The sequence below is a fragment of the Homalodisca vitripennis genome, chromosome X (genome assembly GCF_021130785.1).
Source record: "Homalodisca vitripennis isolate AUS2020 chromosome X, UT_GWSS_2.1, whole genome shotgun sequence".
In the NCBI taxonomy this organism is placed as follows: domain Eukaryota; kingdom Metazoa; phylum Arthropoda; class Insecta; order Hemiptera; family Cicadellidae; genus Homalodisca; species Homalodisca vitripennis.
Genome location: NC_060215.1, coordinates 23,819,576 through 23,826,763, shown reverse-complemented (window position 1 = coordinate 23,826,763; position 7,188 = coordinate 23,819,576).

Genomic DNA, 7,188 nt, shown 5'->3' with positions numbered 1-7,188 from the left:
GTTTTATCCAATCTCTCTCTACCTTTATCATTACTCAGACCATATTAGACATTTATATTGTTTCTGTTACATGACTGCTGACGGGCTGTACTGGAGGGAGGTCACGGCAGGAGCTGCACATCGCCTACAACGGGATCGTCCGGATGGAAATGGCTGGAGAGAACTTCCTCGTGAGATATGCTAACAACAGTGGCTGCTTAACCGAGTCATGTTCTGAGTGTTGACCTGAATGGGTGAACACGCCCTGACTCTGAAGATGAAGAAGACTGAGATCGTACTTCTCACCAGACTGAGGATTGACACCGTCATCCAGTTTCATGTCGACTGGAAGATCATCGAAGTATGTTGCTGTTACTGAGCTCACATCTGGGACTAAGTATCTGGTGCGGCAAATAAGGCAGCTGTGGTTACCAACTTTGTAAGCTAACTGATGAACAAATATTGGTGGACCTTTGGCAAGTTAGCGGCAACTGCTCCTGTTGGTCATGAACTTTGTGCTCCTGTATAATTGTGTGATATGGATGGACGCTCTACAGACGCAAGATGGTGGCTGTTCAGAGAAGTCTAGCACTCCGGATCGCAATTGCTGTCTGAACCAGTCATCCTCATAGTGGAACCCTTTCAATCGATCTGCTCGCTTTCTAAAGGAAGTGGGTGTACGAGGGCAATGGAGCGGTAACACACACAGAGGCCTAAGTACGGACTATAAGGTACATTAGCTGCAAGAGAGTAAAGGACATTGGATGGCCAAGCTGATGGGAGAGATTAGAGAAAGAGTGGAACGGAAACATTGGGAGGTAAATTTCCACCTGACCCATTTCCTCACTTTTCGTCATGGCAACTTTCGAACATAGCTGTTGAAGATGGGCAAGTTTTAAAGCACGAGTGTCTCTTTGGGGGACACGAAGCAAGACAACATGAACCACACATTCTTATTTTGAAGATGGTGAGAAAAAAAGAATGGGGATCGAAATTACGATAGTCCTACTCATACTGGACATTGTATGAGTCTTGATCGGAAAATGGTCTCTGATAGGCTTTAGACGGTGTCTCTCTCTAGATATGTGAGGGGGGAGCTGAAAAACAAGAATTTAGAAGAAAGGTAATGCAGTCCCATGGTGTTGTTCTACCAATGGACTGGTACTGTAGTAGGTCTCTGTCTGCTTAAGTAGGTACTATCAGAAGTCAGCGTACTTCATTCATGAACTTTAAGTACAGAATTTGCGTCATTATTAATGATAAACAACTTACCCGAGTATTAACAACCAATGTAATAAATTGGAGACAAATATCACTTCTAAGAGGTTTAAAACTCTTGTAATTGTCTCCATCTGTAAAACTTAGTAAAGGACAACTTAGTAGTAACATTGGTGGTCAAAAAGCCGATTCTTCAGGATGTGACGAAACCTTTGTGTGCTTGCCATCTTCACATCCAGAGGAAAGATATTTCACATTCTGGCACCTGCATGGCTGGGTTTCTTCTCAGTCATTGTACAGTAGTGCATGAGAAGGCAATAGTTAGCTGCTGTAGTCATGAATCTGAGCTGCGATTCTTAGGGTGCTTGATTACTTCAGATGTACAAATTTGCAAACTTCCATGATTTAAAGATTTATTACAGTCAGGACTTTTAGGTCTTTGCATTTGCTTCTGCAAGTATCTCTTGGTTGGAGATCTCTAAGTATTCTTACAGCATGTTGTTGGAGTAGAAGCACCCGATCCAAGTTACCTCTTGTAGTTACTCTCTACAATGCAATGTCATAGTGTAAATGGGTGTCAAACAGGCTATAATAGTCGATCTTGTCTGTATCCAAGTCACAAATATTCTTAATCCTGCGAATTACAAACAAGTTCGTATTTAACATGCTGCAAAGGAGATCAATGTGAGTGGTCCAAGTGAGGTTTTCACCAGTTGTTATGCCCAGATATTTGGCAACAGTAGCTTCTTCAGTGTCAGGTCTTGCTTATATAACCCCTCTATACTTTAATATTAGATGCATAGAGTTTAATAGTAGTTGCAGTACAGGACAATACTGTATCACCATGTTAAGTGCAATATATGAAGTCCTTTCAAGAGTTTCGGATTACTGTTGCCTTGTAGCAATACGCTGTTGTCTGCATACATTAGAGATCTTCAATGATCTGTTAGATATCTTCAAAAATCATTGGTAAATAGAATGAAAAGTACTGGACCCAGTACAGACCCTTGAGGGACTCCCTGTCTGATATTTTTTTGTTCAAACTTGGTTTGTTGCATAATCTCCTTGGTATTATGCATAAGTTCAACCATTTGTCATCTCCCTGTCAGATAACTGTGAAACCAGTTTAGGTAGTCCCTTTTACACCTAATGTACTAAGCTTAGCCACGAGGTATTAACAAAAAGGATTTTTTATTATGTCTACTATAGGGTAAATTAGTAAGCTTTGCTGAGATTCCATCATAGCCTGATGAAGTTTCAGACTGTTTGTATCTTTAAACACCTCCTTTCTGTTCATTTGATAAAGTTTGAACACAGGAATATTTGAATTTTCAACTGGTAATATCATTGCCTGACCCATAACTTGTCCATTGTTATGGATTGTGTCGTCTGTTATTTTGGAAAAAGAAAACATTTTTCATATAATCTGCCATCGTGACTGGTTCAGATGACAATAGGACAATAGACAATAGACAAATTCTTTATTTACAAATTCTTTGAGAATTGTAACTCGTCAAAATTTGTTACAGATCATATAAATACAATTGCGTAGTTTACAAACAATGAATTTACAGGTAAATGTCCAGTTTGGTTGTTAGTTTTGCTCTCTGTTCAGGTATTCTTCTAACGAGTAGAATGGATTTTGCAGCAGCCACAAAGCTTCACCTCCTTCTTGAATTTTGCCGCACCATGTCCCTTCAGGTCTTCTGGCAGGTGGTTCCACAGTTTTAAACCCATGTAAGAGGGCTTCTCCTCAAATAGAGAAAGTCGATGCCCAGGAAGATGAAAATCTGTCGCTCGTCTTGTGTTGTAATGATGTGTGTTACATCCTCTGGGAAAACCTCTCTCGTGCACACAGGTTACTGCCTCCAGCACGTACAAGGATACAACCGTCAGAATTGAGAGGTTGATAAAAGCTGGTCGACAACTCTCTCTTGGCTGTAAGTCAGCAAGTGTTTCACTGCTTTTTTCTGTGTTACCAGCACACGTTGGAGATTTCCTGCAGATGAATTACCCCAGACCAGGAGACCATAGCGAAGGTTCGATTCAAATAAAGCAAAGTAGGCTGTTTTTGCAGAGGGTACATCACTTATTGATTTTATTCTTTTAACAACATACAGTCCAGTACCTAATTTCCTGCACAGGTTTGTCAATGTGCGTTGTCCATTTGAGATCTTCATCTATTGTCACTCCCAAGTACTTTGCCTCTGATGCTGCTTGGACGTTAGGCAGGTGCACAGTTTGTTCCTTTTTTTGGGCCCAATATGAGTTGCTGGGTTTTAGCTTCATTAACTACCAGGTTATTAATATGGGCAGTACTGTACCGCCATGTTCATTGCAGTGAATGACTCTATCTCCAGGTTTTCTGGGGTTCTATCGGCTAAAAGTAGAACGGTATCATCTGCATACATCAGAGTTGTAGCAAATTCATCTAAGTACTTAGGTAAATCGTTCGTAAATAGAGTAAAGAGTACAGGACCCAGAAACTGATCCTTGGGGGACGCCCCTTAGAACTGGAAGTGGACTGGATCTGATGTGTGCAATTTTATTGTTTTGAGTATGCCGGATTTCAACTACCTGTTCTCTATTGGTTAGGTAACTCCTGAAACCACTCAGCTTCAGTGCCCCGTACTCCCATGGTATTTAGTTTGGTCAGCAGTTGTTCATGGTCAAGGGTGTCAAAGGCTTTGCTTAAATCTAAGAATATTGCTGTTGTTGTATTTTTAGCTTCTATTTGATCTATTACGTATTCAATAAAACTAATTAAAGCTGTCGATTGTAGATTTATTTTTGGTGAAACCGTGCTGTTGATCAGTAAGCAGATTTATTGTATGTCATGTAGTTTAGGAGACGATTAAGCACAATCTTTTCAATAACTTTAGAGAATGTTGAAAATTTGCGAGATTGGGCGATAGTTTGATGCTTCAGACTGATCACCTTGTTTAAAAATGGGGATTACTTTAGATAGTTTTAGTTGATGTGGAAATCTACCAGATTGGAAGGACATGTTTATTAGAGTGGTTAAAGGGTAAGGCTATTTCATGTTTACAAGCCTTTCAACAACTTTGGTGAGATTTCGTCAATACCTGCAGAGACTTTAGCTGGCAGTGAGTTGATCGTTTTGATGACTTCTTCAATTGTTGTGTCATAGAGATAAAAAGAGCAAGTGTCAAGCTGCTGAATAGGACTAGGAGTCCTGTTCTTTAGAGGGTTGTTGTTTTAAAAATAGCAGAGTCAGCCATGGTCGTAAAAACAGTGTTGAAATATTCCACAATTTTGCTGAGGATCGTTGATAGTTTTATTGTCAATTTTAAGTTCTTTCAGTCCTACAGACGATTTCTTGGTTCTTCTTTCATTATTTATAATATTCAAAAGGGCTTTAGTTTTTATTTTCTGAACGTGCTATTCGGTCGACCGTTGACTGACGTCTGAGTTCTTTTATCTTCAAGTCATAATTCTTTTTCTTAGTAGCAACTTCCTGCTTGTGTTCTAATGAGCCCATAAGAAGATAACGATCATTGGCACCTAAGAATTCTTGCCTCAAAGTGTGCAGTTCAGGGTCCCATAGTTTTTCTTTGCCTTTGCATTGCTTATATTTTTTATAAGGACATGTTTGGTTCAGTGCTGATGTAACGATGTTAGAGAAATTTTTATAAGCGATTTCAGTGTCATTACAGTTGATGACTCTTTCCCAGGTTTCATTAGACAATGCCAGTTTTAAATTGTGGATATTGTCATCATTAAAAATTTCTCTTTTGTCCTTTAACATTACCAGTATCTTCTGTAAAAACATTGAGCGTGCAAATTTGGGCTGTTGTGGTCAGAAATCCCAGAATTTAAGATCTTAATTGACACGTCATCCCCTTTTTGATTAGTACATACACAAGTCCAATTGATGTTTGTGACTGTGGTGTTATTCTAGTTGGAGGAAGAGGGATTCTTGTCATGTTGTAGCTAAAAAGTGTCTCATCAAATAGCACTTGGTCATGTTCGAGTTTAAGGCAGTCGATGTTAATGTCACCTATTAAAACAAATTGGGCTCTTCCAGGTTGGCACCGTGTCTAACACTGAAGCAATCACACCCATGCTCTCAGTTAGTGAGCTCTGAGGAGGACGGTAGATGCCCATTATATAGACATATTGGTTTAAAGTTTTCACTCGCACCATGGCTATCTCGCACACAAGTTCAATACTGAAATTCTGCACTTGTACCATTTCCACCTGATCGCTTAGAGATGCTTTACAATAAATTGCAACACCTCCCTTCAAATGATTTTGTCGACTATATTCTGCTATCAAACAGAAATCTTCAAGTCGAGTGTTACTGATGTGATCTTGAGTCAGTCCATGTTCTGTTAGTACAATTAAGTGTGGCTTCACTATTTGGAGAAAATGGTTTTTTTAAACGGTCAATTTTATTACTAATTCTATCTACATTCTGATGAAGGACTGTTAAATGATGTATACGGTCTTTTTGAGAAGGGATTTCAATCAAAGGACTGGTTATGATTTTAATTTGCTGTTTGTCATGTTGCTGTGGCATAAAAAAATTGTGTGGTTGGTGGACTTCAGCCTGCACAGGAGATCGAGGATGAAAGATAGGCAGTGAGTTATTTTTCTCTGTCAAGCAGTTGTAATGCTTGATCATGTGGTCCTTGAAAAACACAATGTTTTTGGCAAAAAACTCCTCACATGTCTCATCCTTGGCTCGTGGCTTTGAGTTAAGAGGCGGGCTTTTAGTCAGTTTGAAGACAGTATCCGAGCAAACCACTGACAATTTTCCTTGTATGTCAAGTTCAGTTGGTAGGTTTATTTTTTATTTTGATTTTCTTTCAGAGTTAATTACTCTCCATAAAGCTTTTGTCTTATTATCAACTTCAGCCACAGTGTTTTTGATGGCCTTTTATCTAAATAGTCTTAATCTTAAGTCATATTCCTTCTTTATCTGTGACACATTTTGCTTGTGCTCTTCATTATCCGTCACTGGTCTTGAGTCTTAACAAGCAGTACTTTCAGGTGAATGTTCATAGGGTCATTCAACGTGGATTTACTTGGTGTTCGTGTTGTTCTTAGTAACTCAAGTCTCTGCATATCATGGCTTTTGTAATGTAAAATTTTGTTTTGTAATGTCTTGATTTGGGGTGAGTTTGGTCTAAAAAACTATTTTTTTTTTAATTATAGAAAAGATTTTTTTCGATTCAGAGCTACTTGCAAAGTTGTCATGTGGAAAGACATGCATAAGAGTGGTGCAATGCTCCCTCCAATTTTTTGTTATTTCCTAATAGAAGACTATGTGCTTTATAAAGAACTCCTCATGACTTAATCTTTTAAAAGTCTTCATTGGTGGAGTGTTGTTGAGCCCCTATCAGGAATTTAGGACCCTTGTCATCTGATGGTGTATGATTTTTAGGTTGATGAATCAGTTTTATACTCACAATACGTTTATCCAGTGTCTCGTCTTTATTCAGCTCTCAACACTTGATGCTGTTGTAGATAGTTTTTTTGACAGGGTTTGGCTGATTACTCCAGTCAATTCTGTTGCTTGTGGAGTCTCCTGTCATTGCTGCTTTAGACTCCTTGTTTAGTGTCATTGTATGTTTTGTAATGAACAACTGGTCCTGTTTTTCTGTATAGAGAGCCAGGTCTAGGAGAAGGGTAGCATTTGATGGAGGCGAGTTTATATTAATAGTTTGGGTTTCCACACCTCAAGGGTTTTAGAGACATCAGTATAAGTTTTTCTGCTGAATGTTTAAGTTTGGTTATTATTGTTTCGTGTTCATTGATTTTAAGTGAGTAGCTGGTGAGTATTTCAGATTGTTGAAAGCCATGTTCCTCAAAAACAAATTGATATAAAATTAATGTTTTAGACTTATTAAGTTGCTGTTTCAATTCCTCTAGATGGTTTAGTAGGGCTCCAACTATCTCTGCATATTTATCCTCCCTTGCAGAGAATTCTTCAATCCTTGCTTCCTTACTAAGTGAGTTAGTTTG